This window comes from Ruditapes philippinarum, unplaced genomic scaffold, assembly GCF_026571515.1.
Source record: "Ruditapes philippinarum isolate M1 unplaced genomic scaffold, ASM2657151v2 ctg3910_1_1_1_1, whole genome shotgun sequence".
NCBI lineage: Eukaryota > Metazoa > Mollusca > Bivalvia > Venerida > Veneridae > Ruditapes > Ruditapes philippinarum.
Window position 1 is genome coordinate 21,798 of NW_026863945.1, and position 11,494 is coordinate 33,291.

An 11,494-nucleotide genomic window follows, 5' to 3' on the forward strand; every position below is an offset into this window, starting at 1 on the left:
TCTGAACTACAACAACAACAAATTTAGATTGAAAAAAAGGTTCTAAAAGCACTTTTTCAGAAATGTTTCAACTTAATCCAATGCATTTCATATGAAATAATCTAGTTAAGAAAAATAAACATATATTTGCAATCAAAATCTTGTTTTAAAGAAGTTTTAATGATTTTTAGTGTTTTAATGATGATGACTAACCACTGGTTTAGGGCATTATCCGGTGGTTATAGCACTGGTTAAAGTTAACCGCTGGATAACGCATTTTATCCGTTGGATAAGTTTTGAGCGACAGAATTTATCCAGATGAATTTAACAACTGGTTAACACCAACCAATGTTTTGAACAACCGGATCCAGGTGTATAATTTTCCTTTTACAATCTACTAAATTCTTTCAGTTGCACACTTTAATATTATCTCCATGTTGAATACTTCATTATCAATAAATTGATTTAAACATTTTTTTCCGCCTATAATTTTTTCTATTCAGATCATTCCTCACTTATTTGTTTTACAAAAAATATATTAATTGTCAAAATGACCAAAAAATGAAAAAAAAAAAAACATTGCAACGCTTTTATCTAAATCGGGACTTAAAATTTTAAAATAAGATTCTCATTGTTTTTGTTTGAAGTGCCACAGCTGCTCTTATAATTATTAAAAATATTGAAAGAAAATCAAGAATAGAAATGTATCAAAAATGCTGCTAGTATGCTGTTTTCAATGATCAAGTATGGATATTTATATTAACATGTTGAATGATATTTTGTTCTTCAACACTTTGTGATCTGCTTAATAAATATATGTAATGTCGGAACATGTATGTCGGAATTGCAATCAATATCCAAATATAATAAGTTCATGTTTTTTTTTTTACTTGGGGACCATATGCCGCTTTCATTGAATTGCACTTACGTGTCACTTACGTGTCACATTGAAGGTTCCATGACAACCGTCATACGAACACATCTGCAGATGTTTCCAAATTGTGTCAGTTCATGTTAAATGTTGAATTCTGTTTAAGCCGGTGCTAGGGGGGCTGGTTAGTTAGTTTGCATTTGACAGTATCGTCCATGAACAGGTAAAATCAAACCGAATCTACAACATTTTAAATTGTGCTGTGTTGGACTTTCTTTATGGATTATTTTTTCTCTATTTTGTTGTTATGCTGTGTACCATCAATGTAATTTTTCATTGTATTGCATGATAATTTATTAATGTAAGAGATTTGTGATGCACTACTGATGATGTCATATTTCAAGAGAACTATTAATATGCCATCTTGATTGCGATATATCATAGAATTATATAAAATTATTATGATATTTTCTTTCATTGAAATTATCAAGTTATTTGGATCAATCTGTGTGTTTTTATTGTATTCATTTAGACTTATTTCTAGTTCGTGTTTTTCACACGTCAGAAGGGAACAGATGAAAGAAAACTATTAGTCGAGATAAACAAAGGATAATAGTGTGAAAATAACTGTTGGGGCTGAAATATTAAATCGAGATACTGAAAATATCGAAATAAAAATATCGAGATAAACAAATATTTCCAATAATAGATAAAGAAGGAAGAAAATCGGGACTTTCAAAATTTCATCGAGATAAAGAAATATCGAGAAATGCGATGTCGAGATAACGATAGTTGACTGTAGTACAGTTTGACGCATTGCTTAGGTATATTTGGTTAGATTTAACCCCATTCTAATGTTCAATTATTTATTAGTTGGAGTTCAAGTCAATGCAAAATTGAGCCAAGTCAGGACAAAACGAACATAATGGGTTTGCGACCAGCATGGATCCAGACCAGCCTGCGCATCCGTGCAAACCCTATTACAAGTAGAGAAACTGATAGCGAACAGCAAGGATCCTGATCAGACTGCGCGGAGGCGCAGGCTGGTCTGGATCCATGCTGGTCGCAAACCCATTATGTTGGTTTTGTCGTGACGCGGCTCAATTGTTCACAGTTATTTGCATTCTCCACAGTCGTCCAGTAACAGGATTAATTAAATGGAGTCTTTACATTTTCAGTTGCATTTGACTAAATATATCACTATATTAATTGAGATTTTATGATATGTCAGTTTATGGATAAACATTTTATATAGGTTTTGATAGTTTATCACATCATAACGAAACGGATTTGTAAAATTAGCATCATTGCATTTTTTTTTCACAGCGAAATTATCAATTCTAAAACTATTAGAAATGTTTTATATAAACAAAGATAGCTGGAAACGAGCGTTATTTTACGATAATGCACTCGCTGTTTTTATTTCCTCCCTCTGACATTTCAAACCGACACATAGTCCGCGCCATTTTGTTTGAAAAAACTGATAAATAAAGAACACAACTTTTGTTGAATTTGGTTCTGAAAACAGTCTAAAATGGTAAGAAATGGTCTAACTTAGAAAATAAATCCGAACACCGATATCTTCAATTCAGTCATTAACGCTATACACGGATAAAGTGTTGTTTACGTGACGTCACAATGTAGCGCCAAAAAAGCGTGCGCAAAAACAGTCAAACAAGAAGCTATTTCAATTTGTAAACCAGTATAAATTCACATTTGTTTCAGCATAAATAGAGGATATTTGTTTAGTTCAGTGTAAGATCGGAATATATTTCACCAAGTGAGCACGAAAAGGTATATTTCACGAGTGGCGCAGCCACGAGTGCAATATGCACTTTTAGTGTTCACAAGGTGAAATATATTTCGATCTTACACTAAACTAAACAAATTTTCGCTTTATTGTATGCAAAGAATCGTTCTAAAAAGACATTAAACCTAATACTGAATGAAAGCGCGCCAAATGATAATACAACGTGACGTCATTTACGACGTCACGTCATTAAGTTGGTACCCAGTACTGTGCACGCTGGTAATTCACTGAAACAACCTAAGGGGCTTAAAATCAAAACAGTGAAATTATCAAAGTGGTAATTTCACTGTTTCAAACAGTGAAATTACCAGTTTTATATCACTGATATATTTCTATAAACCACCGAAAAACATGTAATAAATAGACTGTAGTTTGCTTGAAAAAAATATAAAGTGAAATAGAATAATCACACAAAACTTTTTCAACGTTTTCAAAATGTTATTTTCATAAAGTGTTTCTGAAAACGGAAGACTTAATGACAGCTTTTTTAATCGACTGGAACAGCCTTTTAAGAACGTTTCTTTTGATAACTTTGAGGCGAAAACAAATTTAACCATCAAACATATAATCCAAAATATATTTGTTTTCTTGATGTGTAAGAATGGAAATAGATATTAATTCTTCGTGCATTATAATATAAAAAATGTTTTTTTTTTCGTTCAATCCTTTGTAATTAATCACACAGGATGTTATATTCCTACGCATTTGATATCAAACCGTGCATTATTCTACAATGATGCAGTCAGAATCGATGTCTATTTCCTAAATATTTTTTTTACAGCAGTCAAAATGCGGATGAAACCTAATAAATATCTTATAAATGAAAAAAACTAAGACAGAAGATTATTATTATTTTATAATATATGGAAATATCGTAAGAAATATACTCCACCGTGAGTAAAATATGATTGATAATGAGAGCACAAGAACATATTCACACATCAATTAAAATTATGACAAAAGTCGTATATGTTTTTAATACTATTTATTTTCAGCAACAAAAAATTGACGTCCTGTTTTAATGACGTCAATTATTGCATTGCATATTGATACGCAGCCAAACACAGTAAAGCCCTTCAATAGCATAAAATAGATAGAAAATGTGTTTGGTTGTATATAAGATCAAATTATATTTCATTCGTGAACACCAGCTCCTATATTGACTCGTGGCTACGTCTGGTGTTCACTCTGTCAAGTATGCTTTGATTTTACATGTACATGTACAACAGACAATTATTTTTTTCTATTCACGTAACAAAATAAAGTAAGTTGCAAGTTAACATAAAAAAGATAATTCAATGTAAAGAATCAGATCACTTGACTAAACAATGTTTATATTGAATCTCAGTTTCTTGTTTATTTAAACTTTATTCAAACCCGAATATAACAAAGGTTCCAAAGCCTTTTGGATCTTTTATGTACTCCTTGTATTATAATTAATAACTTTAAAATAATTATCGGTTATCAAATCTCAGTCTTTACATTCGCTTATGTTACAATAACTATTTCCAGAAACAAAGATTACTGATTCTTTGCTGGAGTAATTTAGTTTCCATGTTATGATTATTTCTTTGGAACTTCTTTGACATGTGCATTGCTTTCGGTTGGGTATAATATAATATTATATTAATATATCCTATATCATTTAACAATTATGACTCTTTACAGTGGATGCAATTACAAACATCCCATGTTAAATTCATGCAAATTGTTTTTAACGGTTTAAATGTTCGGACAAGGATACGTTGCTGTCGGGAGGATATTATTTGGTATTATTTTTAATCAATTCTATGTCATTGAACTTCTATAACCTTTTTTACGGTGGATGAAATTACAAACATCTCATGTAAAATTCATGCAAATTGGGTTTTTTTTTATGATGATTGCACACATCAATGGTAATGTAAAAGCCATTTGAAAACAGCAAACACGTGCAGACCAGACCGGCAATTTAATATCTTATATCAAACAAAAGGTCATATATCAGATATTGTACTATATAGACAAGTTAATTCAATTACGCAGGACAGATTTATTTAAAAACTGAAATACACCTTTGTCTAAGCTAAGCACTTATTATTTTCTCTTGCAATAGATCAATATGTCTCAGGGTTTAATGAAACCAGGAGTACATCTCTCTCAGACAACCGGTCCTTTACAGTGGTGGAATAAATTCACAAATCCTGCTGTATGAAATGGACGATCTTTTATCCATTGTTTTGTGTTTAAAAGTTTCAGACATAACTATTCAGTACATTCTAGGAAATCCAAAGAACAAATGTTTTTATCCTTTGTTTGTATTTGAAATCGTTTTTTTTTTTTTATTTCAAATTACTGAATGAAATTTGCTAAAAAATACAATATTCTAATTTGAACTCTCAACTTAATAAACATTTTAACATGGAGAGATTAGAAGCAGAAATAAGAGATATTTAACAAAAATAATACAGCGTTCTTGGGAAAACAACAATGAAAACAAGTATTATACTGTTTATTCTAAATGACTGATGACTGTTTCATTTCTATATGTTAAAGATGTGAATACAGTTCGACGGTCCGAAACATGCATAACGCTAATTTTCTTTATCATATCTTAACCATTTAAATTTTGTGTTTTTTTTTTCATTCACATTCCAGCTGCATGAAACAACTAATTCAATAAAAACACAAGAAGAAAAATTGTTAAAATCAATTCAAAGCAAATAAATGACATGTTCCTGGTTTTTAAATCGGGAAAATAGAGTGGCAATAGTATCTCGTGTGAACGACTTAGTTTCTCGTGACCACGACTTAGTAACTCCTGGCGAAGGCATTGTATCTCGTGCGCACCACTTAATTATCTCGTGCCCTCGACTTAGTAGCTTATGGCCACCACATCATCTCCTGTTTTCGATATAACACATGCATATCACTTTTGTGTCACCGTGACTTTTTATCTACTTAAAAAACATAGTATTTACCATAAAAGAGAGAGATATCAACCATAGGATTTGCCCAGCACTTACTAAGTATTGGTGTCAATAAATAAATGAATCCTATGTGAATCCACTCATTCGGACATTTGGTTTCACAATAATTATTAACAAAACAAAGTTTGGTGGTCATCCATTAATTAGTTATTTAGCAATAGACATTTAAAGGTTTTTTTATATTTTTAGCTAAAGCGGCCCCTAAAAGTGGCCAATCAAAATAATATGAGCAAACTTGATAAAAGACTACCTAACAATGCTACAGGCAAAGTTTGGTGATCATCCACCCATTAGTTCTGTAGAAGAAGATATCTAAATGTTTTGTTTTTCTATTTGAAGATATAGAGACCCCTAAAAGGGGTCAATCAAACTAAAAGGAGCAAACTCGATAAAAGACTACCAAAGAATGCTACAGACAAAGTTTGGTGATCATCCATCAATTAGTTCTCAAGAAATAGACATTTAACGGTATTTTTATTTCTAGCTTTTGTGGCCCCTAGGAAGGGGCAAATCAAATTAATATTAACAAACTTGATTAAAAACTACACAAGAATGCTACTGACAAAGTTTGGTGATCATCCATCAATTAGATCTCTAGAAATAGACATTTAACGGTATTTCTTTTTTTAGCTTTTGAAGCCCCTAAAAGGGGACCACCAAATTAATATGATCAAACTTGATAAAACACTACCCGAGAATGCTACTGACAAAGTTTGGTGATCATCCATCAATTAGTTCTGTAGAAGAAGATGTTTAAACGTGTTTCTACTTTTAGCCCTAGAGACCCCTAAAAGACGCTAATCAAAATAATATTAGCAAACTTGATAAAAGTCTACCCAAAAATGCTACAGACAAAGTTTGGCGATCATCCATCAATTTTAGTTCTGTAGAAATAGACGTTTACAGGTTTTCCTGTTTTTCGCTTTAGCGGCCCCTAAAAGGGGCCAATAAAATTCATATGAGCAAGCATGATAAAAGACTACCTAGGAATGCTACATACAAAGATTGGTGACCTTCCATCCATTAGTTCTGTAGAAGAAGATGTTTAAAGGTTTTTCTATTTTTAGCCCTAGAGACCCTTCAAATTAATAATAGCAAACTTGATAATAGACTACCCAAGAATGCTACAGACAAAGTTTGGTGATCATCCATCAAATAGTTCTGTAGAAGATAATGTTTAAAGGTTTTTCTATTTTGAGATCTGCTGACCCCTAAAAGAAACCAATTGAAATGACATGAGGAAATTTTAGTGTGACTGTCACAAGAATGCTACGGACCAAATTTGAGGTAAATCTACTAAGTAGTTTCAGAGAAGAAGACGATTGTTGACGCATGACGATGGACGACGGACGACGGACGCCGGAGCACCCCCTTTGATACTAATTGCTCACTCCGAGCTTTCGGCTCTGGTGAGCTAACAAACGAACAAACAAAAACTCCTATTATTATCAGATATGACTAAATTTACATTAATTTACATGTATTTGTGTATTATAAAACTTGGTCACGCTTCCTTTTACTTTATCTAAGGATTTGGTTATAATGATAAATATCACAATGAAATGTAATACCTTTGTAAGTGCTTGATTGTAAACATTTTAACTTTTATGATTTCGTGTTTGGTATGTAGTGAAAATGGCTATGGTACTCGCAAGTTTTATTTATATATTTTACCAAGATTTTTACCTATCACTCCGATTATAATACCAACTGCTAGTTAACTTCATACAAATTATGCGTTTTGTTTTGTATGTTATTGAAATTTATGCTTCATATTTTTAAAACATAAACAACTTAATCGATAATAAATCTATAAAAACAAAAGAGAATACAACAACTAGAAAATTATCCCAAATGCAGCAACACATTTTACTGATTATTTTTTTAATTTTGGTGAAGGGTCAACATAAACAATTTTGTTGTTTTGTTCAATGGCATCTAATGAAAACGAAAGTTTATATTCATATTTTTATGCCTGAAATTTTGAACATATTATGTTATACCCTGTGACATCGATCCGTCCGTACGTATGTCCGGCCGTCCTTTAGCACTTTAGTTTCCGGAGCATAACTTAAATTCCATTTGGCTCACAATATTCAAACTTCATAAGATATGTCCATAAAAGGGTCACAAGGTCAAAGGTCAAATCACCATTACCTTAACACTGAAAACAGTTTCCAGAGCAGTTGGCCCACAATGTTCAATCTTAATAGGATGATTTTCCATATTTGGTAGAAGACTACTTTTGATTTTGGGGTCACTATTACCTTAAAACTGAAAACAGTCTCTGGACCATAACTTAAGTTTGGTGAAAACAGTTTCCAGAGCGTTTGGCCCACAATGTTCAAGCTTAATAGGATGATTGTCCATATTTGGTAGAAGACCCCTATTGATTTAGGGGTCACAATGTCAAAGGTCAAGTCACTATTACCTTAAAACTGAAAACAGTTTCCAATCAATAACTTAAGGATTAATCAACCTACAGCTGTAAAATTTTATAGGATAAACAACCATGTCTAATAAATGACCCCTATTAAGGGTCATAAGGTCAACTATCAGGGTCACAATGACCTTTACACTGAAAATTGTGGTTTCTTGAGCATTATTTAAGTTCCATTTGGCCCATAGTGTTTAAACTTCATAGAATGATTGCCAATATTGAGTAGAAGACCCCTATTGACCTATTAAGGTCAAGGCCACTTTCCGTCCATCCGACGAAGCAGTTTACTTAAAAGATAACAACTTGATGGTGGTGCTTTTGAAACAGCAACTGTATTATATATGCAGGTACTTCAGCCATAATAAAATACTTTCGGGCATATAATTCTCCGCCTAGCGGTTCTCTTGTTGTTGCTTGCCATTACAAGGGTTTTATGTATACTACAAAAATTACATTTTGTGTATCAGATTTGAGCATAGTAATCGTGTATAATAACTCACGTGTATTTGACAAATCATTAAATTCACGTAGAACTGTATCTATATTCTCCCCGTGGTCAACAATTAAGTTTTCAAATGCATTTTTTGATTGTTTTGGGTTTTACGTCACATCGACGTAGTATAGGTCATATCGCTACGCTCAAGTTTTACTATTTACTGGTGTAGGAAGACCTCAGGTGCCCTACCGTGCATTATTTCAGGCACGAACAGGCACCTTAGTAGAACCACCGACGTTCCGTAAGCTAGCTGGATAGCTCCCTCACATGAAAGAACCCAAAGTCCTTGTCGGGATTCGAACCCACAGCGGTTAGGGGCAAGTAGTTGGAAGTCAATGACCTTAACCACTCGGCCACGGACGCCACTCAAAAGAATCTTATTGTTATATTTAAATTGCATCTTATTGTTATATTAAGATTTACAAAGCAAAAGGAAATACTTAAAAATATTCATCTGACTTATAATGGCCACTTTTATTATGTTTTTGCAAGTTTAAACTTTCCTTGAGCACTAGCCAATCGTGTTTCTCATTAAAACGTAACAGTGGCGGAAATTCTTTGTGAAAGTCCACTTTTCCTTCATCATCTTGAAAATTATCATCATATTTTATCGCATATATTTCCTTTGGAAGGTTTAAATAAACATACAGAAACACTTAAAATATGTATCACTTGATTATGGATTGCTACTTAACACAAAGCAGATTTAATTTATCATAAGCACATTTAAACATCTTTCTATAGACACGCACAGAAAAATTTCTGGAATAATCAATAATATCAATATTCCAGTATTTAATATTTGAATGAATGATACTGAGGCAAACATAAAATTATGTTTATAACATAAAAGCCGCTTTTTTAAAGAAATGGAAATATATAATATCAATTAAGCTTCAAATTTAAATAAAGATAAATAAGAAACATATTAATGAAAGTAAATCTTTATGAAAATACATATCAGCTAAAACATATGCAGGAAAAAAAAAAACATAATTAACTAAACATTTCGAAAAGTTAGGGTTGGCGGGAGCGGATGAAAGGAAAATTCAAATTTTCACTGAATAAAAATGTCTCTTTCAAAACTGTAAAGAAAAAACGCAAGAAGACTGTATAAAGCTGTACGCGTAGTGATATACAAATCTGTGAAGCAGAAAAATATTAACCAATGAAAAATTTGTAGCATTCGATTATTAGAAGATTTTGTAAGTAAACAAATGCTAAAAATTATCTCATAAACACAAATAAAATACAAATTCATGTTCAAGAAAATATTGTACATATAGATATGCACAGAAAAGATTCTGGAATGATCAATAAAAAATCAAAATACCAGTATTTAATACAAAAATGAATTATACTGAGACAAACATCAAATAATGTTTAATACATAAAAGCCGCAAACTCCCGCCAAATTATTCAAAGCAAAAAACCAACAAACAAACAAAAAAACAGGCAAAATCCAAACAAAAAAGCAAACAAACAGAAACTAAAAATCGATTTTACTTCCATATCTTCAGTTACACAAAATTCATTCATACATAATATTTAGTTACACAGGATTCATGCAGGCAAAACAGCAATTTAAATGTGAAATCAAAAGATATGAAATTATAACAAGAAAAAAAGATACATATATACAAACACACAAATTTACATACTTATAACAAGAAAAAAGATTCATATATACATACACACACAAATTTACATACAAATATATCACATATACACGTTGCACATATATACATATACATTCAAATTTACATATATACACGTTGGACATTTATACATTTACATTCAAATTAACATACAAATATACCACATCTACACATTGTACAAGAAAAACTAAATAAATAAAGCGTCAGAAACTGTCACCACAGAGTCAGTGTATCATACCACTACTGTATGTTACTTAATCTTCAAAGGAATAAAATATTTCCTTTAAGAAGAAAGACTGGCAATCAAATGTTTCTACTAGACTAAACAGTGCAATGGTTTATCATGATTTGAAAAAACCTATAATCAACATATTAACATTTCTAAAACAATTTTAAATCAATAGAAACACACATAACGCTTAAGAAAATGAGCCACTGTTTTAGTAAAAAATAATTCTAAATAATATTTATATGCCTACGACTGTCAATCCCCCATTCATTGAATATGTTATGGGGGAATGTCTGACTTAAAGGCCAACGTAGGTAACCCTCGATGAAAGGAATGTGTTGAAAAATTAAAAGGATTAAGACCTACATTTTCAGTACAAGAACTCAATCTGCGCTGAAACATATGATATGTGATACAAGTTCCATTGAGAAGTGTTAACAGGGCGTCTTACTCAACTTCAGAACGTCTTCAAACGCTGAAATAGGACATAATCAGTGATTTCGAAAATTGAGGAGAGGACTGACTACCTCCTTGGTCCACACTAAAACCCAAACAAAAATATAAATTTCTAATTCCACTAATATAACTTCTAATACTATTGACTGATTTATAGGATCTACTTTCAAAAATGTGCATTCAATTGAAGAGTATTGGTTGAATCTTGTAAGTAGGGAAAATTGAAAACAAAGTCAATAAGGTCAAAATTTGTAAATCACTCAGATTGTGAAACAGTTTTTTTTCCAAATTGAGTCTGTGTGACATAATTTTAGACCACAGGTAAGTAACCCATATTCGAACCTTACTTGGAAATCATCTTATAACCCTTCTGACCAATTTTCAGATCAAAACGGCAGTTACAAGAGTTTAACAAGATAGTTTTATTTGTATCTATTTCATCTTCTGCGACCTATATTTTGACCCAAGATAACCCATATTCTAAATGGACTTGTATTTTATTAAGTCAAACATTTTGACTAAGTTTAATTATGACTCAACCAGAACTGTGAGAGCTAGAATGTAAACAACATCAATGTTGACGATG